The sequence below is a fragment of the Zea mays genome, chromosome 1 (genome assembly GCF_902167145.1).
Source record: "Zea mays cultivar B73 chromosome 1, Zm-B73-REFERENCE-NAM-5.0, whole genome shotgun sequence".
Classification (NCBI taxonomy): domain Eukaryota; kingdom Viridiplantae; phylum Streptophyta; class Magnoliopsida; order Poales; family Poaceae; genus Zea; species Zea mays.
The window spans coordinates 118,420,644-118,447,006 of NC_050096.1; the positions used below are offsets into that span (position 1 = coordinate 118,420,644).

At 42.6% G+C, this 26,363-nt stretch overlaps 3 long non-coding RNA genes across 7 annotated transcripts; all 3 read left to right on the plus strand.

Moving 5' to 3' along the window:
* Window positions 1-519: 519 nt before the first annotated feature.
* Window positions 520-11,548, plus strand: LOC109943439 (uncharacterized). Of its 4 annotated transcripts, XR_004855307.1 has the most exons (9): window positions 520-1,497; window positions 1,569-3,231; window positions 3,316-3,429; window positions 3,591-9,477; window positions 9,739-9,812; window positions 9,882-9,929; window positions 10,082-10,156; window positions 10,623-10,719; window positions 10,997-11,548. It is a non-coding gene; the product is annotated as an uncharacterized lncRNA (long non-coding RNA). The 4 variants fall into 4 exon arrangements; XR_002266184.2 differs by lacking the exon at window positions 520-1,497 and having other exon boundaries at window positions 2,584-3,231; window positions 3,323-3,429; XR_002266181.2 differs by lacking the exon at window positions 520-1,497 and having other exon boundaries at window positions 2,766-3,231; window positions 3,591-3,665.
* Window positions 11,549-15,130: 3,582 nt separating this feature from the next.
* LOC103638145 (uncharacterized) lies at window positions 15,131-23,632 on the plus strand. Of its 2 annotated transcripts, none has more exons than XR_004855309.1 (4): window positions 15,131-15,394; window positions 21,664-21,790; window positions 21,875-21,988; window positions 22,150-23,632. It is a non-coding gene; the product is annotated as an uncharacterized lncRNA (long non-coding RNA). The 2 variants fall into 2 exon arrangements; XR_004855310.1 differs by lacking the exon at window positions 15,131-15,394 and adding an exon at window positions 19,219-20,056 and having other exon boundaries at window positions 20,128-21,790; window positions 22,150-22,248.
* A 9-nt stretch (window positions 23,633-23,641) lies between these two features.
* Window positions 23,642-24,662, plus strand: LOC118471916 (uncharacterized). Its single transcript, XR_004855308.1, has 2 exons — window positions 23,642-23,833; window positions 24,111-24,662. It is a non-coding gene; the product is annotated as an uncharacterized lncRNA (long non-coding RNA).
* The last annotated feature ends 1,701 nt before the right edge of the window (window positions 24,663-26,363 follow it).

Consider the following 26,363-nt stretch of genomic DNA (forward strand, 5'->3'; position numbering starts at 1 on the left):
TATACCTTAGGTTCATGTCCCAAGAGTTGGAGTTGGGTTCCATGTCCAAATCTGGCATAGCACCACCTCTCCAAGGGCAATGGATCACATATTTAGAGCTAACATCACAAAATCTATTGGTTCATGTGTCCAAAAAACAAGGGATTTTAGAAATCGAAGGAGGATAACAGAAACGAAGGGAATACAACTGGAACACCATTCTTACCTCAAATCTACTGCCTGTGGGCTTGGAGGAGAACCAAATGTTGAGTTATGCGTGCTTGAGTGTCCAATCCTCTGTGCGCCGCCGGGGAGAACTCAACGCTCGTTCATTTTTAGTCCAAGCAAACAGAGGCAAGATGACCTTATCTTGACCTAAGGACAGAGCTATTTTTTTCCCGTGGGCTGGAGAGCTGTAAAAGAACAAGTTGATGGATTATATGAGGCTGGATGGCATAACAACAGTGAGGGATCAGTTGATAATGGCAATGCAGCGAAGCCACCTTTCGGGGTGGGGATCTTGCAAATTTCTCAGCGAAGCCATCTTTTTATCTTTGTTTTTAGGTACAATTCATATAGTTCCATAACTCTATGCCATGCTTTTGGATTATCTTGAATTATGGTTTCCCTAGTTGTTATTGGCTATATGGTCTTGCCATCTGACTTTTACCACTTGATTTACTATTCCTAGGCTTTCTCTTCGTTTTCTTTGTACCATTGAGTTGGCATTTGTAACTAACTTTTGTGTGACCCAATGTACCGCATCTTTTGCACCTACGTTTTCCTCTTACCATCGTTTTGGGCTTTTCTTGTTCAGTTGGTTTTGCCTTTGAACTGATGCCACCTTCATCATGTTTTGTCTCTGAACTGTTGCCGCCTTGAAGGGAACTTTTGAACCTCAAATTTCTGTCTGCCAACAGTTCTTTTGCAAATTGGTGCACCCATATCAAATGGAATTTCTACTGTGGGCCATTGTGACTTGTCAGGCAGTGGCTCTATCAATCTTTTATATGCCTATCTGAACATTGGAACAGAGTAGTATTCATGAACAAATCCTCAAGCTTCACATTTCTGTTTTGCACTGCTGTTAGCAAGGCCAATGCATGCTCGCAAGGCTTGCCAGTATGTTGCTACTCTTCACAAGTGCAGTCATGTAAATGTTCCTTGATAGCATGTCGATCATGATGATTGTGGCTGCTGTCGTACACCTCTGCATCATGTAAGTCAGCTTTCACAACATTTAAGTGTCCCAACCCTCTAGTTCTTGCATTCAATTGGTGGAGGACAGCTGGTAGTATCTTGCCTTGAAGTCGTTCTCCAATTTTTCTTATCTTCTCCCGTGGTATCATTATCATTTCCCTTATCTTATCAACATGATCAGTCACTGGCAAGTCCTTTATGTCTCTACTCTCTAATCCAATTGTTGAAACACTCCGCTAGATTGTTAGTAATATAATCACACTTAATTTCTTGGTTGAAGTCACATCTCATCCATTTCAGTGAATGGTGTTCATCAAGGTACTTGAACACATCATTGCTACCTGAGAACATTTGGGTCATGTGGTACTGAAATTTGTCCTTCTTATAAGTCTCAACTGCAGGGTACATACGTGAATAAATGACACCACTATATCTCTTCATAAAGTTTTGCGTGAGGTACCTAAAACATTCCCTTTGATTTGCATAAGGAAACACTTGTACCACTGCCTTTTCTAATCCCTTACAAGCATCTGTGCAAATTGCTAGCTGGGGCATGTCTCCTATAGCCCTACGCAACTGCTTCATAAACCAAACCCAGTTATACTCTGGTTCAGATTGTATTAATCCAAATGCAACAGGATACATCCAGTTATGACCATCTATATCTGTTACTGATTCCAATTGGCCGTTCCACCTACCATTTAGTGCAGATAAGGCCTACATCCTGCTAAAAAACCCTCAATGCAAGGAGCAAGTGCACAATAAAATCGAGTTAGAGGGGCGACCTATCTTTGGTTAGCAGTTCGAACAGCCGAAATACGTAAACAAAACCACATAGCAGAATAGATTATATACCTTAGGTTCATGTCCCAAGAGTTGGAGGTGGGTTCCATGTCCAAATCTGGCATAGCACCACCTCTCCATGGGCAATGGATCACAGATTTAGAGCCAACATCACAAAATCTATTGGTTCATGCGTCCAAAAAAACAAGGGATTTTAGAAATCGAAGGTGGATAACAGAAACAGAGGGAATACAACTGGAACACCATTCTTACCTCAAATCTGCTGCCTGTGGGCTTGGAGGAGAACCAAATGTTGAGTTATGCGTGCTTGAGTGTCCAATCCTCTGTGCGCCGCCGGGGAGAACACAACGCTCGTTCATTTTTAGTCCAAGCAAACGGAGGCAAGATGACCGTATCTTGACCTAAGGACAGAGCTATTTTTTCCCGTGGCTGAAGAGCTGTAAAAGAACAAGTTGATGGATTATATGAGGCTGGATGGCATAACAACAGTGAGGATCATTTGATAGTGGCAATGCAGCGAAGCCACCTTTCTGGGGTGGTGATCTTGCAAATTTCTCAGTTCTGGACATCAACGACGTTGTCCTGGAGAACGGAGGATGCGGGCGCGGGACGAAGAGTGGACTACTGTCCATGCATGGATGCCGACTTTTCGGCGTCACAATCGATCAGCGCCAAGAATGATGAAGACACGAGCTTGGTAGATGGAAGGATTAGCAACGCCAAGGCGTCAATGCTATGCAAGAAGAACATGCGATGCGAGCAAAGCACCACCAACAATTTTTTATTTTTTTATTTTTTTATCGAACACGCAGGAGAACTGCACATCTTATATATTAGAGAGGAATAAAAAACCTTACAAAAAGGAGATTTTGCTGGGCAAGTCTCTCAAGGCCCCCACACAAAAACCCGAAGGAAATTACAAACTGGAACCGTAACTTGACCCGACCTCGGCCAGAGCTACAACTAAGCCTAGGCTCTCAAGCTCCTTAGCTCCTGCTATTGCCCAGCTAACACACTCATCTTTGTTTTTATAATGATAGATGAGAAGGTTGAGTTCTATAGTTCTTTTATCTTTGTTTTTCAGGTACAATTCTTATAGTTCTTTTTATCTTTGTTTTTAGGTACAAGTCATATAGTTCCATAACTCTATGCCATGCGTTTGGAGTATCTGGAGCGATACAGCACTTGGCAGGAATGATCGAATGAGACTCGAAGGTTAATAAAGATGTTGATGCCCCCATATTTCAGGTTCCTTCTCTCATTTAACAAATTACGTGTTGTCCACCAATATTAGCTACAATTCTAAGCCAACTGGGCATTGACATTGTCCAGGTTGCAGATTACGGAGTGGTTGCTGATCTGTTTGAGGTTCTGGATGAGTTACTGAAGCAGATCCCAAAGAAGAAATAAGCGACCGTTAATTTGTTGCTGATGTTTTCCCTTTTTGTAGGCATTCTAACTCTTCTTCAGCTTGCTTTGAAACCTTGTTCATCCTTTTCACCGCAGCTATGGATCCATCACTGAATTGAGCTTTACAGGCAGTTCCAAAACCACCCTTCCCAATAACTGTGCTGAAGTTATCTGCTGCTTTCATTGTTTTTTTGTAGCTGAAGAAGGAACCTTTGGAATATTGGTGATTGGCCTGAAGAAGGTAGAAAGGGTGGTCTGGATCAACGACAAAGGTTAAATAAGACAATTTTCTTGTTTTTTTCTTCTCTTTTTCTCTATAATACCATAGCTTCAGCAAAACTGGATCAGTCAATCTTCAATATTAAAAAGGGCAGGCCCGCTGCCGGAGGCTCCCACATGAGTGGGGTCTATGAAGCAGTCATAATGCACAGAGAGATGCAATAGTAACTCTTAAACAAAAATGTTATGTAGAACAATGATATATTATATATACCATCTGCGTTTGGGAATAATGGAATAGCCTGTGGAACCTCCTCATCAGATTCATCATCTGAAATATCAATCGCCATATTGCTTATGCCAAGTGATAAAAAACATTAGGGATGTTCAATACTGAAAGAAGAGGATCATTACCTTCTTTGGTACTTGTGACACTGTCATATGTGATAAAAAGACAGAAGCGGTTAAGGAAAAGAAATTTGTGTTCCAGCTTCTCTAAAAATATTGAACAAAGTAAAATGAAAGGTTATTTTCTCTTGCAATGCCAAAATTTCTAGCCAAGGGCAGAGATGGTGCTGGTTTTTGAGGTGACATCCAGGGCAAGAGTAGGTTCCACTTTCAAGCTTTTTGGCCTAAATTGGAGGGTTTCCAGGATGTGGTGGCTACTTGGCCCTCGATTTCTGATGGTCAGTGCCCTCTAGCTACCCTATCTTGAAAATAAGGGTTGTTGCTCGTGGGTTGCAGAGTTGGAGTGATAAAAAGGTGGGGCATGTGAAAAATCAACTTGATTTAGCTAAAGAGCTCTTGCATCAACTTGAAATAGCCCAAGGTTGTTGAAGAAACACAGTCTTGCTTTGGCATCCTTCTGAAATCTCGCATTGGATGGCTAAAAGATGGGGATGCCAACACCTGTTTGTTCCATTCTTATGGTAGGTACCGAAAAAGGAAGAATTTTATACCCACTTACCTAGTATCACTACTATAGATGATAGAGTGCTGACTGTGCATGAGGATAAAGCAACAGAATTTCTCAACTTCTATAACGGGTTGCTGGTTACAGTGGAGCTTAGAGACACTACCATTGACCTTGATGCGCTGAGGATTCCTTTCTCATGATTTGTCTGCTCTTGAAGTACCCATTTCGGAGGTGGAGGTGTGGAACACCATCGAGCACCTTCTTTCGGAAAGGCCCCGGGGCTGGATGGCTTCACTGGGTGCTTCTATAAATTTTACTGGCCGATTATTAAGGGGAGTGTCATGGCTGCTATCTCTTGTGTGTGGGCTCAGAAATTCAGGAATATGGAGCTTTTGAATTCAGCCTTCATCTCGCTGTTGCCTAAAAAGGTTGATGCCCAACATGTTTAGGACTTTCAACCTATTAGCCTTGTGCATAGCTTTGCTAAGCTCATTACAAAAAATTTGGCCAATAGGTTGGCCGGTAAGCTGCAAATGATGGTCTCTCCTAATCAAACAGCCTTTACCAAGAAGAGATTTATTTAGGATAACTTTATGTTAGTGCAACAAACGACCAGATTTCTTAACGATCAGAAACAACCTAGAATCCTTTTTAAACTTCACATTTCAAAGGCTTTTGATTCAGTCTCTTGGGCTTTCCTTCTTGAGGTCCTGAGGAAACTTGGTTTTGGTGTCATTTGGTGTGACTTGATTAGTGGGCTTTTCGCTTCTTCATCGACAAGAATTATTTAGAATGGTGTGCCTGGTGACTACATTGCCCATCGACGAGGATTAATGCAGGGTGATCCCCTATCCCCTATGCTTTTCATCCTCGTCATGGATGTTCTTTCTCACCTTCTACGGCGTGCTTTTGAGGATGGCCTTCTACAACTTTCTTCGCTTACAACACCGTATGTCTCTTTATGCCGATGATGCAGTGGTCTTCTTAAAACCTATCCTATCGGACATCATTTTGACTGTGAACCTCCTGACACTGTTTGGCAATGCTTCGGGATTGAAGACTAATGTGGAAAAAAGTAGTGTTTTTCCTATTCGTTGTACTAATGAGGAGGTCGAAGTCATCTAGGAGCTGCTGCCCTGTGGGGTTTCAGAATTCCCTTGCAAAGCCTCCCATTGTCTCTCAAGAAACTTAATACAGATCAATTACAAGCCATCATCGATCGTACTGTGGATATGTGGCCAGGATGGAAGGCGGAGCTTATGTCTAGGGCTGGTTGTGCCACTTATGTCTAGTGTGTGCTAACAACTAAAGTTATTTACCCAGCTATGGCTTTGGATCTACTTGGTTGGGTTCTTAAAGCTATCGATAAGCTGCGTAAAGGTCTTTTGTGGAAAGGAAGAAAAGAAGTAAAAGGTGGCTACTATCTGCTATCTTGGCCTAAGATCACTAGGCCAAAGGAGTTGGGTGGCTTGAGTATTCATGATCTGCAAAAGCTTGGGTGGGCTCTTCGGGTCAGATGGCTATGGTTGCAAATGACGGAGCCCCCTAGACCTTGGTCTGAATTTCAAGTTCAGATTTGTGATATTGTCAAAAAACTTGTTTCGGTGGCTGTGATTTCGCAAGTGGGCAAACACAATGATACTCTTTTTTGGGCTGACAATTGGTTACATGGAAGGAGTGTAAAAGGCTAAAAGCTCTTGCTCCGATTGTTTTTGCTTTAGTCTCCAAGCGTATTGCTATCAAGAGGCTGGTTAGTGATCATATGTGGGTCAGTGACATTCGAGGTGCCCTTATGGCCAGAGTTATTTGGGAGTTCGTGGAGCTATTTCAGATAGTTGATGATGTTATTCTCCAACCTGAGATTCCTGACGCTCATATTTGGAGTCTTTCCCTTCTGGACAGTTCTCCACTAAATCTGCCTATGATGCTTTATGCTTCGTTTGGATGTCGATATTGAAGGGCATGGAATTGAATTGAGTTCAATACCTAATCAGTCATGGTATCGAAATAATATGTGATTCCAATTCTATTATTTCGATGTCGCTGGATTGGGGTTTGGAATTGTGCGGTCTAATTCCATGCAATACAGAGGGGTGACGTTCGGTATTGGGAGGAGTTTCTAGTTATAGTCCAATTCCAGGGAATTGAGTCTCTGGTTCCAAATCTCAATTTTGTGTGCAACCAAACGACATAATTTAGGAAAGGTGATTCCAATTCTCAATTCTATGCTCTAATATCGACATCCAAACGAGCTATTATATTTTTTTGGTTTAACCTCTTTTGATTCTTCTGATAGAATACGGAAGACATGGGCTCCGACAAATGTAGATTCTTCATATGGTTGGTTGAACATGACTGATGTTGGACTGCTGACCAAGCTTGCTAGGCGCGAGTTGCCTCACTCCGAGCGATGCCCCTTGTTTGATCAGGAAGAGGAATCCATCGAACACCTGTTGGCTTCTTGCATCTTTGCCCGACAATTTTGGTTTCAACTGCTTCGGTCAATTGGGCTTCAGTCCCTTGCCCGTGGGCATGGGGAACGTTTTGAAAACTGGTGGAGGACTCGAAGTTCTCAACTTGTAGGGTTGCATCAAAAGGGCTTCAATTCCTTAGTTATTCTAGGGGCTTGGGTTATTTGGAAACATAGAAATAGATGCGTGTTTGATGGGGCTGGCCAAATGTGGCAGCGACGCTCCTAGCTGCTAAAGAGGAGGTCTTAGGATGGTGTTTAGCAGGAGCTAAGGGGCTGACCTTTCTCCAGGTTTTTGACCCTGTCCCGGATTGATAAATAGCTCTCAGGCAGAGAATATGTGACCTTGCTCCTAGGCTTTTTCAATGTATACCCAGGATGATTTCAAAAAGAAGAATTGTTCGGGAGGCTCTTCTAAATAGAAATGGGTCTCCGACATGAAAGGTGCTCTCTCTAGGAGTTTTGGTGGATTATCTACAACCTTGGAACCTTCTTTTTGAGGTAGTGTTGCAGGCTACTATTGAAGACAGACATGTTTTCAGTATTTCCTCAGATGGTAACTATTCAGCTAAAGTGGCATACGAAGGGCTCTTCATGGGATGAGTCTATTTCAGCCACTATCCCAGGGTGTGGAAAACCTGGGCCCTGCCTAAATGCAGATTTTTTCTTTGGCTCACTGCGCATAACAGGTGGTGGACTGCTGACAGGTTGGCCAAAAGAGGGCTTGATCACCCACCAAAATGCCCCTTATGTGACCAAGAGGATGAAACCTTAGACCATCTCTTGGTCGCCTGTGTTTTCTGAAGGGATTTCTGGTTTCAGCTCCTGAGGACTTTCGACCTTCAAGTGCTAGCCCCTCAGCCTGGTTTGTCTTCCTTCATGAGCTGGTGGGAAGAAGCTTCTTATTCGGTCAGGGGTCTTGTTAGAAAGGAGCTCAATTCTCTTATTGCATTCGGGGCCTGGATTATTTGGAATCTTCGCAACAAATGCATCTTTGATAATTGGAACCCTAATGTGTCTTTAGCCATTAGGATGGCTACAGAGGAAAGATGGATGTGGGAAATGGCCAGGGCTAAAGGCCTTTCCTACCTATGTGCCCCTCTCCTTGAGGCTTAGTCTTAGAGGGGGTTTTAGGCTAGTAGTTGGGTGCTGTCCTCTTATGGATTCTTTTGGGTTTCTGGTTTTTAGACCTCTGTAAGGAAGTCTAAATTTTTGTTGTACCTGGTCTTGTTAGACCTTTTTATCTCCTTAATATAATGGGGCGCAGTTCTCCTGCGGTTTTCGAGAAAAAAGGTAGTGGGTGAGTTCAGTTTGTTGGCTTTTGTACTGTTCCTTTGAGGGTTCTTTTCCCCTCGTTTTTTCTCTTCTTAATATAATGATACACAACTCTCCTGCGTGTTTTAGAAAAAAAGGTGTTTAGTAACTCAAACTCCTCGAATAACAAACTAGTTTTACATTGAGGTCCCGTTTGTTTCTTTTCATTTTGAGGAATTGAAATCTTACTATTGTAATAGGCTATTTTTTTAGAATGCGACATTCCACCACTTTCCAAAGTTATCATATAAGCCTATCTCAAATTCATGGGGTGAGAAATGAAAATTGATTCTATAGATTTACATGTTATTTTTTCGATGTACAACTTATAGCACACTCTTCTACTTGCTTAGTTATAACATGAATGTAGTATATAACTATCTCTCTCATATGGTTTAAGATAATATATAAATATATTACATATATAAATATATGAACTTAATTAGTTTTGTCTAAATTATAATTATTAAAATAGAATTCAATTCCAACGAAACAAACGGGGCCTGAGGGTATTTGTCAACTGATAGTGTTCCAATCGGAAACTCTTTGCCACCAACCTTCACAAAAACTCTCACATCCTCATTCCCCTTATTATCCTGTAATGCTATCTTAAAAGACAAATAATTGAAAAGTAAAAAAAGGAACTCCACAAAAATAATGTAAACCAATAGTGATCATTACTAGTAGTAGGTCACACTTCACTGTGGCTCCAGTTCTGCCTACAACTCCTGGAAATGTTAGCATGCCTTTTGATCTCTACTCCTTTAAAAGGAGAGTTTCGTGCGTCGTTAGACTTTTCATGCGTCGTACCACATGCTACCCTCCCCCCTGCTCGCTATGGCGAGACGGCCGTTCCCGCCCCCACCTCTAAGATTGTCGTCGTCCTTTACCGCCGCGTCCCTTTCCTCCCATGGAGTACGCACCCTCCTCGCTCGCTTTCGTCGTCCACCGCCTGTCCGTCTCGCATCTCCCACAGAAACCATCTCGCCTAGGCAGCGAGGCCCGCGTCACCATCGTCGACGTCAGGGACGAGGAGAGGGGTTACGACAGCCACATCGTGGGGTTCCACCACTACGCCAACGACACCTATGCGGAGCGGATGCCTGAGCTCGCCTAGGCAACTGAGGCCAAGGAAACCCTCGACTTCCACTGCGCACTCAGCAAGGTGAAGGCCTCCTTCCCGCGTCCCTATTTCTTTGTCAGTTCCAAGTTAGGTCCTAGGGAGGGGATGTCCCTGTGCTCCTTCATCTCAGAATGTTCAGTGCCACGAGTTTGTTAGAGTGGAACAAGCTGCTGATGCTGAAACAATTTAGCTCTTCTATGGAAGCGTGGAAAGTTTGATGAATCACAACAATATGTATTTTGGTTCTTTATTGGATTCATCATACATACAGTTTAGCAAGTATCTAACTTACTGTTGATACAGGCTGCCAGATGGATCTCTTATGGATATTGTTTTAAGTCTACCCACTTGATGTTGTCTACGATTTCCCTGAAGATGTAATGTTCTTATTTTTTTATCTCTTTTTGCAACATGGATTCATAATTAACATTTTGTTTCTCTATTAGGTCAAATCGAACAAAAGATGTGCAGGTGCATCAAACTGGACAGTAAAGGTGTGCATCCTCCAATCATTTTTCCATATGAATAGCTGCCTTGGTTCTATGCTTGCTAGAAGAAAATGCTGAAGATACAACTCCAATGTGTTACCCGTTTCTCATAAAAGCTTTAGAGTTTACAATAACATTGAGCTCTCTTAATTTAACAGGACATTGTTGAATCAGTGAGGAATGAATTTGGTAGCATTGACATATTAGTGCATTCTCTTGCCAATGGCCCAGAGGTACAATCTCCCTGTTGTTGTGTGTATGTGCATGCAGTGGTGTGATCCAACTCTTTCTTGTGGCACTAGACTCATTGTCTAACCATCTTAAAATCACATATACACTCGTATATGGGTGGTGAAGGGGTTTAGGGGGTTTTCTCGACCTGCGTGAGGTCTTATTATTAATCTAATGCTGTGGGGGCGGTCTTGCCCTCGTAGGTCGAGTGTTTTTAGATTTTGAAATCTTAGGATTACATGTCGGTGTTGCTAATATCTGGATGCCTTACATCTGTCGACCTCATAACCCCAGTTGCCATGTTTATATCAGCAGCCAAACAACTACACATTTTGTTTTCACTTGAACTGTGCTACATTGTTATATGCTCTTTGTTCTTTACAAACTAAGACTTGTATGCTTTTTATTTATCAATTTTAGATCTTGTTTAGATTCTTATGGTGTCAAAATATTTCTACGTTGTTTCAGGATCTTCTGTTTTTGGCTTGTAGTCATCTAGATAACAGAACTACAATGACTAGAGTGTCCAGAATGGATTTTGGAGATTTTGATATCTAACCATGAGGTGAGTGTCACAGGCCTTTTATCATATTTTTCTAACAAGGATCATGCTCAGATGACATAAACTGTATTTCTTCATTCCATGTATTCAAACTGTAGATGGGCACAAATAAAAATGATAATTTTGAAGCAAAACAACCTCAGTAACATTCATGTTTCGTAGTGTCATGGCCATCTGCCCATCCCTTCTTTGGGGATAGGTTTGTGATGGTTGCTGTATCACAGCCAAATTCATTTTGTGTTCATAAGTTCTTGTTTGTCCTTTCCCTGCAACTATTTAGGATGTGGAGGCAACAATTCATTGTGCGGAGTGACTCTCAATGGTTGGACGATCTTGCACTGGAGGCCAAAGGATCAGGTGGTCCCTTCACTCTTAAAAAGCTGTAGGTTAGCTAGATATCGTGGTGAACTTCGGGCTACATCTTCAAAGGCTGCTACTGATGAAGTGGTGCTTGCAAAAACAACTCAACAAACTGCAGACCAAGAAGTGGGTGCTACAATTTCAGCAACCCGTATAACAACACAATATCAGCAGGAACAGCTGACTGTCAGCCATGAAACGCTGACTACACTTTCAGCAGGAACTCCACCACGCATGAAAGGATGGCTAGTTAAAAAATCACCCCCAAGAAGAAGAAAGTGTGAAGTATTTGTGTTTTGTGTGTGAACTGAAATCTGGGAACTATGTATCTGTGGTTTGTGTCTGTGTACTGAAATCTGGGAACTGAAACTATGTATGTGTGGTTTCTGTGTGTGAACTGGAACTGAGTCACAGAACTATGTATCTGTGATATGTGTGAACTGCAATCTGAAATTGTCAGTTTATTGCTGAACTCCCTCCCTTGATCCAGTGCTGCGCCCTTACGCGAATGAGCAAAATGTGGCGTCTTGTCTGGCCATCAATTTCTTTTTGGAGAAACGTGGCGAGTGGACAAGGAATTGGTGGCATCGACTCCCTATGAAAACTACTGCCTAAATCGCTAGAATTTTCCTTGGCCGCTGAGATATGAGTGGATACAATTTTGCAACATAAGACGAGCGCCACCGTGATGGCAGCAGGGGCTGAGGAAAAACAAAAAGGAAAAGAGTAGGAAAAGGAGTGCTAATTTCACTCAACCAATCTAAGCTCTTTCTTAAATTCAGCTGCAAACAAAAGTGATCTGTTTTGGGGTTCTCGTTCGTATATGCTCGTGTCGCCTTCCTGGAAACGAAAATTTACTTCTTCATTTTTTCATACAAAAATAATGTTATTAAGATGTGCCTTCAACAGGTGTGCATGTGTTGCAAGCTGAGATGAAGCGGCATAGCATGGAGCCTGCCATGGCAAATCGGATTCTGCTTAACTTCGTTTCGCTGGGCAATGCATGGGCAGGTGGACGAGGGCGGTGCTGAAGCACTTCGACTGGCCGAAGGGGAAGGCAGACGCTCTGCTTAACACTCTGTAGCTTCTGGTATCAGGGAGTTGTTTTTGCTTATTCTTGTGCTCATCGACGTTTCGTTAGCACGTCAGAGCATGGAATGTACAGCCTTGTGCCTGTGCGAGATGCTCTGCTTAACACTATCGCTTTGACTGTTTCATCATCTAGATAGTAATGATTTTTTCTGACTGTATGATATACATAGTTGGTTGAAATGAAGGTGTAACACCCTAAAATTGGGGGTATAATTTTTTTTAAATATTCACCAAATTCAGGTGTTACCCTCTCTTTTTCTTGCTTTTCTACCCCCGGTTCACCCTACGTCTACCCCTTGCGCACAGCCCCGTCGTACCCTTACTGTCGTGCGATTCGTTTAAATATTCACCAAATTCAGGTGTTACCCTCTCTTTTTCTTGCTTTTCTACCCCCGGTTCACCCTACGTCTACCCCTTGCGCACAGCCCCGTCGTACCCTCACTGCCGTGCGATTCGCGCCGCGCGCACAAGTCAGACGTGTCGCCGCGCGTCCTTCGCGCGCCGTTCCGCGCATGTCGTGCGCGTAGTCATCGTCCATTTGCATGTTCGTGCACGCGCGCCGCGTGTCCGGTCCACACGTTATTTGCGTGTTGTGGCACGCGTCGCGCGTGCTGTTTCGCACGTGCTAATTCACATGTTGTTCGCGCGCGTCATCGTTTGCGTAAATCGCTATTTGCGCGCTTTGATAAAATCACTTCGCCATACCATTCATGTTAAATCTCTACTACTTATTAAGGCGGTAAGGGGTAGTCTGCCATTCCGTGTTCTGACATTCTCATTCTCGCACTGTCTTTCTCATTCTCCCCTCCCCGCAAAGCTCATTCTCATTCCCATTCCCGGCTGCCATTCCGTGTTAATAGGGTCCTTGATGAGGCTCTTAATTATGACCAGAAGGTACTCCTTGACTATCTCACACTCTGGAATAACACCTTTAATAGGGTCCTTGATGAGGCTCTTAATTATGACCAAGCACTTTACATTTGATCTTTCCCACTTGACCTTATTGATGCTATACTGTAGCATCCTATGGTCATATTAAGGTGAGTACACTATGGGCTTAATAGGTTTCTCAAAACGCAGTGAGTAAGCTATATCACCCACTATGGTGATCATCTCAATATTTTCCCGCAAAGAGTGGTAATTACTACCATCTGGTGGCTCAACCTGCCCTATATGACCAGCTAGTAGAGCATTGTGTGCACCTTTGTAAAATAAAACAAAATTATTTAGGACAACTAAAATAAAAGCCGCTAAAAATTCTTTCATATATATTTTCACAGTTCCATGCAAAAAGCCGCTAAAAGCAGGTCCAGAGATACATTCAATTTTGCACACTGAGAAAGTTGACTTTTAGAAAAAAAACTGTTTTTTGGATCCAGCCATTTGGTTTGACGTTTTGCTTTTAGGGAACAAAAGTCAAATTCAAAAGCCAAACCAAACACATCCTAAATGAAAATTAATCCACGTTGGATTCATAACGAATAATAATGCATATAAAATAATCTGAAGCACGCAGCGGAAACAAAATATTCCAAGATATTCTTTGTAAAATTATAAATCTCATAAATTTTTTTTCTAATTTTCTTAACCTTTTCTTTTATTTTTATTGAATCTACCAAAATAAAGGCCAATAGGGTTACTTTTTTGGTAAGACAATAGGGTTAGGTCACTTAGTTTATCTGTTTTGGTGCTTAATACCAAATGGCGAGAAATTAAAGGCCAAAGAAACTAGATCCCACCACCACTTTAGATTTTAAAATGGTTTTCGAGTTTTAAACTTGTCTTTTGATGCAAAACCCACGAGTCGGCTCGAGCTCGGAAAGGCTCGGCTCGGAGAGGTATTTGTTTAGCTAATAATAATGAAAATCATGTTCTGAACAAATAGCCTTACACCACTTCCATCATACATAATGTTGAGAAACTCCATCATCAAGGAACATGCATAAGCCTGAGAGGACCTAGTGAAATGAGAAGCTATCTTCTTAAGGTACTTCTTGGCTATCTCACACTCTAGAATAACACTCTTAGTAGAGTACTTGATGAGGCTCTTAATTATGACCAAGCACTTTACGTATCTTTCCCACTTGACCTTATTGATGTTATACTGTAGCATCTTATGGTCATATTAAGGTGAGCCCACTGTGGGCTCAGTGAGTTTCTCAAAACAATGTGAGTAATCTATGTCATCCACTATGGTGACCATCTCAATCTTTTCGTGCGAAGAGTGGTAATTACTACCATCTCGCGGCTCAACCTGCCTATCTGACCAACTAGTAGAGCATTGTGTGCACCTTTGCAAAATAAAACAAAAAAATTAGGACATCTAAAATAAAATATTGGAACATAGAACTTACACGAAATATTCAACGTTAGTTAAATAATAACCATGCTTTATAAAATGAATATACAATTATGAAAATCTAAACCATCATTGGATGATATATAAAATATAACACTGTTCTAAATGTGGTATAAAATATTAAACGTGGTCAAACATTTAAAATACCACAAAATCTCGAAATTTCTATGCAATTAAATGAAAATTAATCCATGTTGGCTTCATAATGAACAATAATGTATATAAAATAATCTAAAGTATGCAGTGAAAACAAAATATTCCAAGATATTCTTTGCAAAATTCTAAATCTCATAATTTTTTTTCTAATTTTCTTAACCTTTTCTTTTATTTTTATTCAATCTGCCGAAATAAAGAAAAGACCAATTCTTAATTCGCTGGAAATAAAAATGGGCTGCTTGGCCTCTGTCGGCCTTTGGGCCCGTCTTTGTGCCGGTCCAGGCGGCCCGTGCGGGTGCGGCGCGCGCGCCCGGGCCGAGAAGTCAGCCCACCAAAAGCGCCCGCGCCCCCCTCCCGCATCGCCGTGGACCGTTGGATAAGGATCGATGACGAAGAATACACGGATCACTGTTTATCCATTTATAAGCCGGAGAAATCGATCTCCTGAAACTCTAGCCATTTCCCCGTTTTTCTCAGCCGTGCGCCTCTCGCCTGAAACCTAGCCAGATTCCTCGTCCCTTCTGTTCACCGGCCAGGCGGAGGACTGATCCGTCGTCCATTGTTGCGCTGCCGTCGAACTCCCCGCCGGCGAGCGCTTTCCTGTGAGGGCGCCGCCGTCGGTGAGATCCTCGGCGGTGCTTCTGCACTTGCAAGGAGGTACGGCGTCGGCCTGAGGGTTGCGAACTGTGAACTACCGACGGCAAGACCACGGTGCGTTCTCCTTTCTTGCTCCCTTGTTCTAATCCCCATCTCAAGATGACTGTTGATTTCCGATTTGGGGATTCGGGGCTCGAATTTGTGGAATTAGGGTTCCATAAAGATTCTATCTGTGTTCTTGCCACGTTTCTCACTAATCTGAGTTGAGACTCGGTCTCCTGCGCTCTTAATCCATCACGCATACTTTTTGTGCGCGGAAGGCGGAGGCTGACCCCAAAGAGAACTAGTGTACTTGTAGATCGTGTGGGCGTGTGGCGGAGGCAGACCCCACAGAGACCCAGAGGGTGGACTGAGGCCGAACGTTGGATGCCGGAGCGGCGACCGGTGAGCTGCCTTCACCCCGCCGCCCCTACGTGTTTCACTATATACGCGATACACTGCACGAACAGTTGATCTGATAGCATGGTGTGCTCCCTAGCATCGATGGCGCCACCCAACGACCCCAATCTATACCACCATACGTCGCAGCTCTCTCCGTGGGCACGGCCGTACCATCCTGGCCGCGTTGTCATGGTGCAATGGTCGCTGCCACCTCATGGTTGGTACAAACTCAACTTTGATGGATCAGTCTACCATGATGGGTCAGCACGAGCCAGTATCGGTGGCGCCATCCGTGACAGCGACGGTCGTGTCGTGCTCGCATTCGCTGAGCCCACAGAGCACTCCACGGTTGGCATAGTGGAGGCGCGCGCGATGGCTCGTGTCCTTCGCCTGGCGCTTGGGCTTAACCTGCAGCGGGTGGTGGTCGAGGGCGACGACCTCATGCTTGTGCGGCTGCTCCGTGGCGAGGACACGCGGACGCGGATCCCTGTGGCGCTGCAGGAGATCCACGGGCTGCTTCGCTGTTTTGCAGGGTGCGATGTGAGGCATGTGTACCGCGAGGGGAACCAGGTGGCGCACACCCTTTGCCGTCAGGCCTACCACTGCCCCGGCGTGTGGGTAGGGACTGTACCGTCCGTCGTGTTTGACAAGGCCGAGGAGGACCGGCGTGGCGTATTGCATGAGCGCTCGGTGGTCCGATGATTGGCTGGGCATACAAAGTTCTGGATGAGAAATTTGCAATATCACCACCCTGGAAAGGTGGCTTCGCTGCATTGCCACCATTGAGCACGCTGAAGTGCCAATATCAATCACTTTCTTGCTGTTCTTATGCCATCATGCCTCATTCACGAGTTCTTTTCAACTGTGCAACCCAAAAAAACGGCCCTGCCCTTGGCTGTGTTTGCGGGCTTTGGCTTGACATTTGGCCAAAAAACAGAACCAGACAGCCTGCAATTGCTCTCTAGGCAACCGGCTTCAGTTTTGGCATCATGCTTGTTCTCCATACTGCTGACACCAATCTCCTGTGCCATGAACCTTGATGTGTGGTGAACAAATCCTTATCCGTACAAGATATATATGACAACACCCATACATGTTTTAGTATCTCAGTTTAGGACTACAGAATCCAAAACAAACTGCACAATTAAACATGTGACTCAGTTTAGCACTGCAACCACAAATATTTCAGTTTAGGACTACAACCACAAATAGAATCCTAAGAGTTCTTTCTTTTTCTTCCTTGGGGTCAGTTTCTTTTGAACTATCTTCTTGGTAGACGTTGCTATCTTGGTTGAAGTAGGCATAGTTGTCTGAGAAGAATTGCTTTCTAACAGAGCAGCAAGTCGCCTGCACAAATTTTGGAATTACCTTTTTGTCATTGTTGCTCCAGGGCGCTCTTGAATTATGGTTTCCCTAGTTGTTATTGGCCTATATGGTGTTGCCATCTGACTTTTACCACTTGATTTAGTACTATTCTTCCTAGGCTTTCTCTTCGTTTTCTTCGTACCATTGAGTGGGCATTTCTAACTAACTTTTGTGTGACCCAATGTACCGCATCTTTTGCACCTACTTTTTCCTCTTATCATCGTTTTGGGCTTTTCTTGTTCAGTTGGTTTTGCCTTTGAACTGGTGCCACCTTCATCATGTTTTGTCTCTGAACTGTTGCCGCCTTGAAGGGAACTTTTGAACCTCAAATTTCTGTCTGCTAACAGTTCTTTTGCAAATTGGTGCACCCATATCAAATGGAAGTTCTACTGTGGGCCATTGTGACTTGTCAGGCAGTGGCTCTATCAATCTTTTATATGCCTATCTGAACTTTGCAACAGAGTAGTATTCATGAACAAATCCTCAAGCTTCACATTTCTGTTTTACACTGCTGTTAGCAAGGCCAATGCATGCTCGCAAGGCTTGCCGGTATGTTGCTACTCTTCACAAGTGCAGTCATGTAAATGTTCCTTGATAGCATGTCGATCATGATGATTGTGGTTGCTGTCGTACACTTCTGCATCATGTTGTCAGCTTTCACAACATTTAAGTGTCCCAACCATCTAGTTCTTGCATTTATTTGGTGTAGGACAGCTGGTAGTATCTTGCCTTGAAGTCGTTCTCCAATTTTTCTTATCTTCTCCCGTGGTATCATTATCATTTCCCTTACCTTATCAACAATATCAGTCACTGGCAAGTCCTTTATGTCTCTACTCTCTAATCCAATTGTTGAAACACTCCGCTAGATTGTTAGTAATATAATCACACTTAATTTCTTGGTTGAAGTCACATCTCATCCATTTCGGTGAATGGTGTTCATCAAGGTACTTGAACACATCATTTCTACCTGAGAACATTTGGGTCATGTGGTACTTAAATTTGTCCTTCTTATAAGCCTCAACTGCAGGGTACATACGTGAATAAATGACACCACTATATCTCTTCATAAAGTGCATGAGGTACCTAAAACATTCCCTTTGATCAGCATAAGGAAACACTTGTACCACTGCCTTTTCTAATCCCTTACAAGCATCTGTGCAAATTGCTAGCTGAGGCATGTCTCCTATAGCCCTACGCAACTGCTTCATAAACCAAACCCAGTTATACTCTGGTTCAGATTGTATTAATCCAAATGCAACAGGATACATCCAGTTATGACCATCTATATCTGTTACTGATGCCAATTGGCCGTTCCACCTACCATTTAGTGCAGATAAGGCCTACATCCTGCTAAAAAACCCTCAATGCAAGGAGCAAGTGCACAATAAAATCGAGTTAGAGGGGCGACCTATCTTTGGTTAGCAACTCGAACAGCCGAAATACGTAAACAAAACCACATAGCAGAATAGATTATATACCTTAGGTTCATGTCCCAAGAGTTGGAGTTGGGTTCCATGTCCAAATCTGGCATAGCACCACCTCTCCAAGGGCAATGGATCACATATTTAGAGCTAACATCACAAAATCTATTGGTTCATGCGTCCAAAAAACAAGGGATTTTAGAAATCGAAGGAGGATAACAGAAACGAAGGGAATACAACTGGAACACCATTCTTACCTCAAATCTGCTGCCTGTGGGCTTGGAGGAGAACCAAATGTTGAGTTATGCGTGCTTGAGTGTCCAATCCTCTGTGCGCCGCCGGGGAGAACTCAACGCTCGTTCATTTTTAGTCCAAGCAAACAGAGGCAAGATGACCTTATCTTGACCTAAGGACAGAGCTATTTTTTTCCCGTGGGCTGGAGAGCTGTAAAAGAACAAGTTGATGGATTATATGAGGCTGGATGGCATAACAACAGTGAGGGATCAGTTGATAGTGGCAATGCAGCGAAGCCACCTTTCGGGGTGGGGATCTTGCAAATTTCTCAGCGAAGCCATCTTTTTATCTTTGTTTTTAGGTACAATTCATATAGTTCCATAACTCTATGCCATGCTTTTGGATTATCTTGAATTATGGTTTCCCTAGTTGTTATTGGCTATATGGTCTTGCCATCTGACTTTTACCACCTGATTTACTATTCCTAGGCTTTCTCTTCGTTTTCTTTGTACCATTGAGTTGGCATTTGTAACTAACTTTTGTGTGACCCAATGTACCGCATCTTTTGCACCTACGTTTTCCTCTTACCATCGTTTTGGGCTTTTCTTGTTCAGTTGGTTTTGCCTTTGAACTGATGCCACCTTCATCATGTTTTGTCTCTGAACTGTTGCCGCCTTGAAGGGAACTTTTGAACCTCAAATTTCTGTCTGCCAACAGTTCTTTTGCAAATTGGTGCACCCATATCAAATGGAATTTCTACTGTGGGCCATTGTGACTTGTCAGGCAGTGGCTCTATCAATCTTTTATATGCCTATCTGAACATTGGAACAGAGTAGTATTCATGAACAAATCCTCAAGCTTCACATTTCTGTTTTGCACTGCTGTTAGCAAGGCCAATGCATGCTCGCAAGGCTTGCCAGTATGTTGCTACTCTTCACAAGTGCAGTCATGTAAATGTTCCTTGATAGCATGTCGATCATGATGATTGTGGCTGCTGTCGTACACCTCTGCATCATGTAAGTCAGCTTTCACAACAGTTAAGTGTCCCAACCCTCTAGTTCTTGCATTCAATTGGTGGAGGACAGCTGGTAGTATCTTGCCTTGAAGTCGTTCTCCAATTTTTCTTATCTTCTCCCGTGGTATCATTATCATTTCCCTTATCTTATCAACATGATCAGTCACTGGCAAGTCCTTTATGTCTCTACTCTCTAATCCAATTGTTGAAACACTCCGCTAGATTGTTAGTAATATAATCACACTTAATTTCTTGGTTGAAGTCACATCTCATCCATTTCAGTGAATGGTGTTCATCAAGGTACTTGAACACATCATTGCTACCTGAGAACATTTGGGTCATGTGGTACTGAAATTTGTCCTTCTTATAAGTCTCAACTGCAGGGTACATACGTGAATAAATGACACCACTATATCTCTTCATAAAGTTTTGCGTGAGGTACCTAAAACATTCCCTTTGATTTGCATAAGGAAACACTTGTACCACTGCCTTTTCTAATCCCTTACAAGCATCTGTGCAAATTGCTAGCTGGGGCATGTCTCCTATAGCCCTACGCAACTGCTTCATAAACCAAACCCAGTTATACTCTGGTTCAGATTGTATTAATCCAAATGCAACAGGATACATCCAGTTATGACCATCTATATCTGTTACTGATTCCAATTGGCCGTTCCACCTACCATTTAGTGCAGATAAGGCCTACATCCTGCTAAAAAACCCTCAATGCAAGGAGCAAGTGCACAATAAAATCGAGTTAGAGGGGCGACCTATCTTTGGTTAGCAGTTCGAACAGCCGAAATACGTAAACAAAACCACATAGCAGAATAGATTATATACCTTAGGTTCATGTCCCAAGAGTTGGAGGTGGGTTCCATGTCCAAATCTGGCATAGCACCACCTCTCCATGGGCAATGGATCACAGATTTAGAGCCAACATCACAAAATCTATTGGTTCATGCGTCCAAAAAAACAAGGGATTTTAGAAATCGAAGGTGGATAACAGAAACAGAGGGAATACAACTGGAACACCATTCTTACCTCAAATCTGCTGCCTGTGGGCTTGGAGGAGAACCAAATGTTGAGTTATGCGTGCTTGAGTGTCCAATCCTCTGTGCGCCGCCGGGGAGAACACAACTCTCGTTCATTTTTAGTCCAAGCAAACAGAGGCAAGATGACCGTATCTTGACCTAAGGACAGAGCTATTTTTTCCCGTGGCTGAAGAGCTGTAAAAGAACAAGTTGATGGATTATATGAGGCTGGATGGCATAACAACAGTGAGGATCATTTGATAGTGGCAATGCAGCGAAGCCACCTTTCTGGGGTGGTGATCTTGCAAATTTCTCAGTTCTGGACATCAACGACGTTGTCCTGGAGAACGGAGGATGCGGGCGCGGGACGAAGAGTGGACTACTGTCCATGCATGGATGCCGACTTTTCGGCGTCACAATCGATCAGCGCCAAGAATGATGAAGACACGAGCTTGGTAGATGGAAGGATTAGCAACGCCAAGGCGTCAATGCTATGCAAGAAGAACATGCGATGCGAGCAAAGCACCACCAACAATTTTTAATTTTTTTATTTTTTTATCGAACGCGCAGGAGAACTGCACATCTTATATATTAGAGAGGAATAAAAAACCTTACAAAAAGGAGATTTTGCTGGGCAAGTCTCTCAAGGCCCCCACACAAAAACCCGAAGGAAATTACAAACTGGAACCGTAACTTGACCCGACCTCGGCCAGAGCTACAACTAAGCCTAGGCTCTCAAGCTCCTTAGCTCCTGCTATTGCCCAGCTAACACACTCATCTTTGTTTTTATAATGATAGATGAGAAGGTTGAGTTCTATAGTTCTTTTATCTTTGTTTTTCAGGTACAATTCTTATAGTTCTTTTTATCTTTGTTTTTAGGTACAAGTCATATAGTTCCATAACTCTATGCCATGCTTTTGGAGTATCTGGAGCGATACAGCACTTGGCAGGAATGATCGAATGAGACTCGAAGGTTAATAAAGATGTTGATGCCCCCATATTTCAGGTTCCTTCTCTCATTTAACAAATTACGTGTTGTCCACCAATATTAGCTACAATTCTAAGCCAACTGGGCATTGACATTGTCCAGGTTGCAGATTACGGAGTGGTTGCTGATCTGTTTGAGGTTCTGGATGAGTTACTGAAGCAGATCCCAAAGAAGAAATAAGCGACCGTTAATTTGTTGCTGATGTTTTCCCTTTTTGTAGGCATTCTAACTCTTCTTCAGCTTGCTTTGAAACCTTGTTCATCCTTTTCACCGCAGCTATGGATCCATCACTGAATTGAGCTTTACAGGCAGTTCCAAAACCACCCTTCCCAATAACTGTGCTGAAGTTATCTGCTGCTTTCATTGTTTTTTTGTAGCTGAAGAAGGAACCTTTGGAATATTGGTGATTGGCCTGAAGAAGGTAGAAAGGGTGGTCTGGATCAACGACAAAGGTTAAATAAGACAATTTTCTTGTTTTTTTCTTCTCTTTTTCTCTATAATACCATAGCTTCAGCAAAACTGGATCAGTCAATCTTCAATATTAAAAAGGGCAGGCCCGCTGCCGGAGGCTCCCACATGAGTGGGGTCTATGAAGCAGTCATAATGCACAGAGAGATGCAATAGTAACTCTTAAACAAAAATGTTATGTAGAACAATGATATATTATATATACCATCTGCGTTTGGGAATAATGGAATAGCCTGTGGAACCTCCTCATCAGATTCATCATCTGAAATATCAATCGCCATATTGCTTATGCCAAGTGATAAAAAACATTAGGGATGTTCAATACTGAAAGAAGAGGATCATTACCTTCTTTGGTACTTGTGACACTGTCATATGTGATAAAAAGACAGAAGCGGTTAAGGAAAAGAAATTTGTGTTCCAGCTTCTCTAAAAATATTGAACAAAGTAAAATGAAAGGTTATTTTCTCTTGCAATGCCAAAATTTCTAGCCAAGGGCAGAGATGGTGCTGGTTTTTGAGGTGACATCCAGGGCAAGAGTAGGTTCCACTTTCAAGCTTTTTGGCCTAAATTGGAGGGTTTCCAGGATGTGGTGGCTACTTGGCCCTCGATTTCTGATGGTCAGTGCCCTCTAGCTACCCTATCTTGAAAATAAGGGTTGTTGCTCGTGGGTTGCAGAGTTGGAGTGATAAAAAGGTGGGGCATGTGAAAAATCAACTTGATTTAGCTAAAGAGCTCTTGCATCAACTTGAAATAGCCCAAGGTTGTTGAAGAAACACAGTCTTGCTTTGGCATCCTTCTGAAATCTCGCATTGGATGGCTAAAAGATGGGGATGCCAACACCCGTTTGTTCCATTCTTATGGTAGGTACCGAAAAAGGAAGAATTTTATACCCACTTACCTAGTATCACTACTATAGATGATAGAGTGCTGACTGTGCATGAGGATAAAGCAACAGAATTTCTCAACTTCTATAACGGGTTGCTGGTTACAGTGGAGCTTAGAGACACTACCATTGACCTTGATGCGCTGAGGATTCCTTTCTCATGATTTGTCTGCTCTTGAAGTACCCATTTCGGAGGTGGAGGTGTGGAACACCATCGAGCACCTTCTTTCGGAAAGGCCCCGGGGCTGGATGGCTTCACTGGGTGCTTCTATAAATTTTACTGGCCGATTATTAAGGGGAGTGTCATGGCTGCTATCTCTTGTGTGTGGGCTCAGAAATTCAGGAATATGGAGCTTTTGAATTCAGCCTTCATCTCGCTGTTGCCTAAAAAGGTTGATGCCCAACATGTTTAGGACTTTCAACCTATTAGCCTTGTGCATAGCTTTGCTAAGCTCATTACAAAAAATTTGGCCAATAGGTTGGCCGGTAAGCTGCAAATGATGGTCTCTATGCTCTTTGTTCTTTACAAACTAAGACTTGTATGCTTTTTATTTATCAATTTTAGATCTTGTTTAGATTCTTATGGTGTCAAAATATTTCTACGTTGTTTCAGGATCTTCTGTTTTTGGCTTGTAGTCATCTAGATAACAGAACTACAATGACTAGAGTGTCCAGAATGGATTTTGGAGATTTTGATATCTAACCATGAGGTGAGTGTCACAGGCCTTTTATCATATTTTTCTAACAAGGATCATGCTCAGATGACATAAACTGTATTTCTTCATTCCATGTATTCAAACTGTAGATGGGCACAAATAAAAATGATAATTTTGAAGCAAAACAACCTCAGTAACATTCATGTTTCGTAGTGTCATGGCCATCTGCCCATCCCTTCTTTGGGGATAGGTTTGTGATGGTTGCTGTATCACAGCCAAATTCATTTTGTGTTCATAAGTTCTTGTTTGTCCTTTCCCTGCAACTATTTAGGATGTGGAGGCAACAATTCATTGTGCGGAGTGACTCTCAATGGTTGGACGATCTTGCACTGGAGGCCAAAGGATCAGGTGGTCCCTTCACTCTTAAAAAGCTGTAGGTTAGCTAGATATCGTGGTGAACTTCGGGCTACATCTTCAAAGGCTGCTACTGATGAAGTGGTGCTTGCAAAAACAACTCAACAAACTGCAGACCAAGAAGTGGGTGCTACAATTTCAGCAACCCGTATAACAACACAATATCAGCAGGAACAGCTGACTGTCAGCCATGAAACGCTGACTACACTTTCAGCAGGAACTCCACCACGCATGAAAGGATGGCTAGTTAAAAAATCACCCCCAAGAAGAAGAAAGTGTGAAGTATTTGTGTTTTGTGTGTGAACTGAAATCTGGGAACTATGTATCTGTGGTTTGTGTCTGTGTACTGAAATCTGGGAACTGAAACTATGTATGTGTGGTTTCTGTGTGTGAACTGGAACTGAGTCACAGAACTATGTATCTGTGATATGTGTGAACTGCAATCTGAAATTGTCAGTTTATTGCTGAACTCCCTCCCTTGATCCAGTGCTGCGCCCTTACGCGAATGAGCAAAATGTGGCGTCTTGTCTGGCCATCAATTTCTTTTTGGAGAAACGTGGCGAGTGGACAAGGAATTGGTGGCATCGACTCCCTATGAAAACTACTGCCTAAATCGCTAGAATTTTCCTTGGCCGCTGAGATATGAGTGGATACAATTTTGCAACATAAGACGAGCGCCACCGTGATGGCAGCAGGGGCTGAGGAAAAACAAAAAGGAAAAGAGTAGGAAAAGGAGTGCTAATTTCACTCAACCAATCTAAGCTCTTTCTTAAATTCAGCTGCAAACAAAAGTGATCTGTTTTGGGGTTCTCGTTCGTATATGCTCGTGTCGCCTTCCTGGAAACGAAAATTTACTTCTTCATTTTTTCATACAAAAATAATGTTATTAAGATGTGCCTTCAACAGGTGTGCATGTGTTGCAAGCTGAGATGAAGCGGCATAGCATGGAGCCTGCCATGGCAAATCGGATTCTGCTTAACTTCGTTTCGCTGGGCAATGCATGGGCAGGTGGACGAGGGCGGTGCTGAAGCACTTCGACTGGCCGAAGGGGAAGGCAGACGCTCTGCTTAACACTCTGTAGCTTCTGGTATCAGGGAGTTGTTTTTGCTTATTCTTGTGCTCATCGACGTTTCGTTAGCACGTCAGAGCATGGAATGTACAGCCTTGTGCCTGTGCGAGATGCTCTGCTTAACACTATTTTGAAGTAAATGTTTACAGTGTTTTTGTTGCTGGATTAATACAGTTTGTTTTTTTCATCAAGAGTTTTCACACAACCTTAAGATTCATAAGATATTGGGGAAAGCGACATGGGGTTTACTCGAATGTATGATTCTCTTCTGATTTTTCTTGTTGCAGGAGTATGCTTTATAGTGTTAACAACTTAACATGATATATTCATAAATTATGTACATTTTATAACAAATGCTTTCTAACCCTTTCCAGGTTATGGGATTTATGGGCGATATAGACTGGGCAGTTCTTGTGGGTCGCATCTGTCAATTGTACCCAAATGCATCACCAAGCATGTTGATATCCCATTTTTTCCGAGTCTACAGCAAGCTGAAACTAAGCAATTCTTAGAGGGGTACTAATAATAGGCTGTGTACATGGCGCATTGCAACATTGAACTCTAGGATGGACCTAGATCTAAGGATTACTAAATGATTTAGTACCGTTTTGCTCACGGTTGCTGGTTTTAAAGGTTTCGGATATTCTTATGGTTCTTTGCACTTTTAGGCTATTTAACCGCCTATTGTGATCTGGATTGGGAAAAAGTGCAGGCATAGGGATCCCCAATTATGTTGACACTCACTCCTCAATACAAGCCAAGGTTTGATGCTCTGGTGAGGATTCACTGGTCTTTTATAATTTGCATTTCCATAGTTCCTTTCCTTTACTTACCGTCACTATTGCTTTGACTGTTTCCTTTTGGAAGTGATCTTCTTCAATTATATTGTATGAACCCCAGTCAATTGATTGGGAGTACTATATCACTTGCCTCTTTATAATTTGCATTTCTATAGTTCCTTTCCTTTGTTTGCTGTCACTATCGCTTTGACTGTTTCATCATCTAGATAGTAATGATTTTTTCTGACTGTACGATATACATAGTTGGTTGAAATGAAGGTGTAACACCCTAAATTTGGGGGTATATTTTTTTTAAATATTC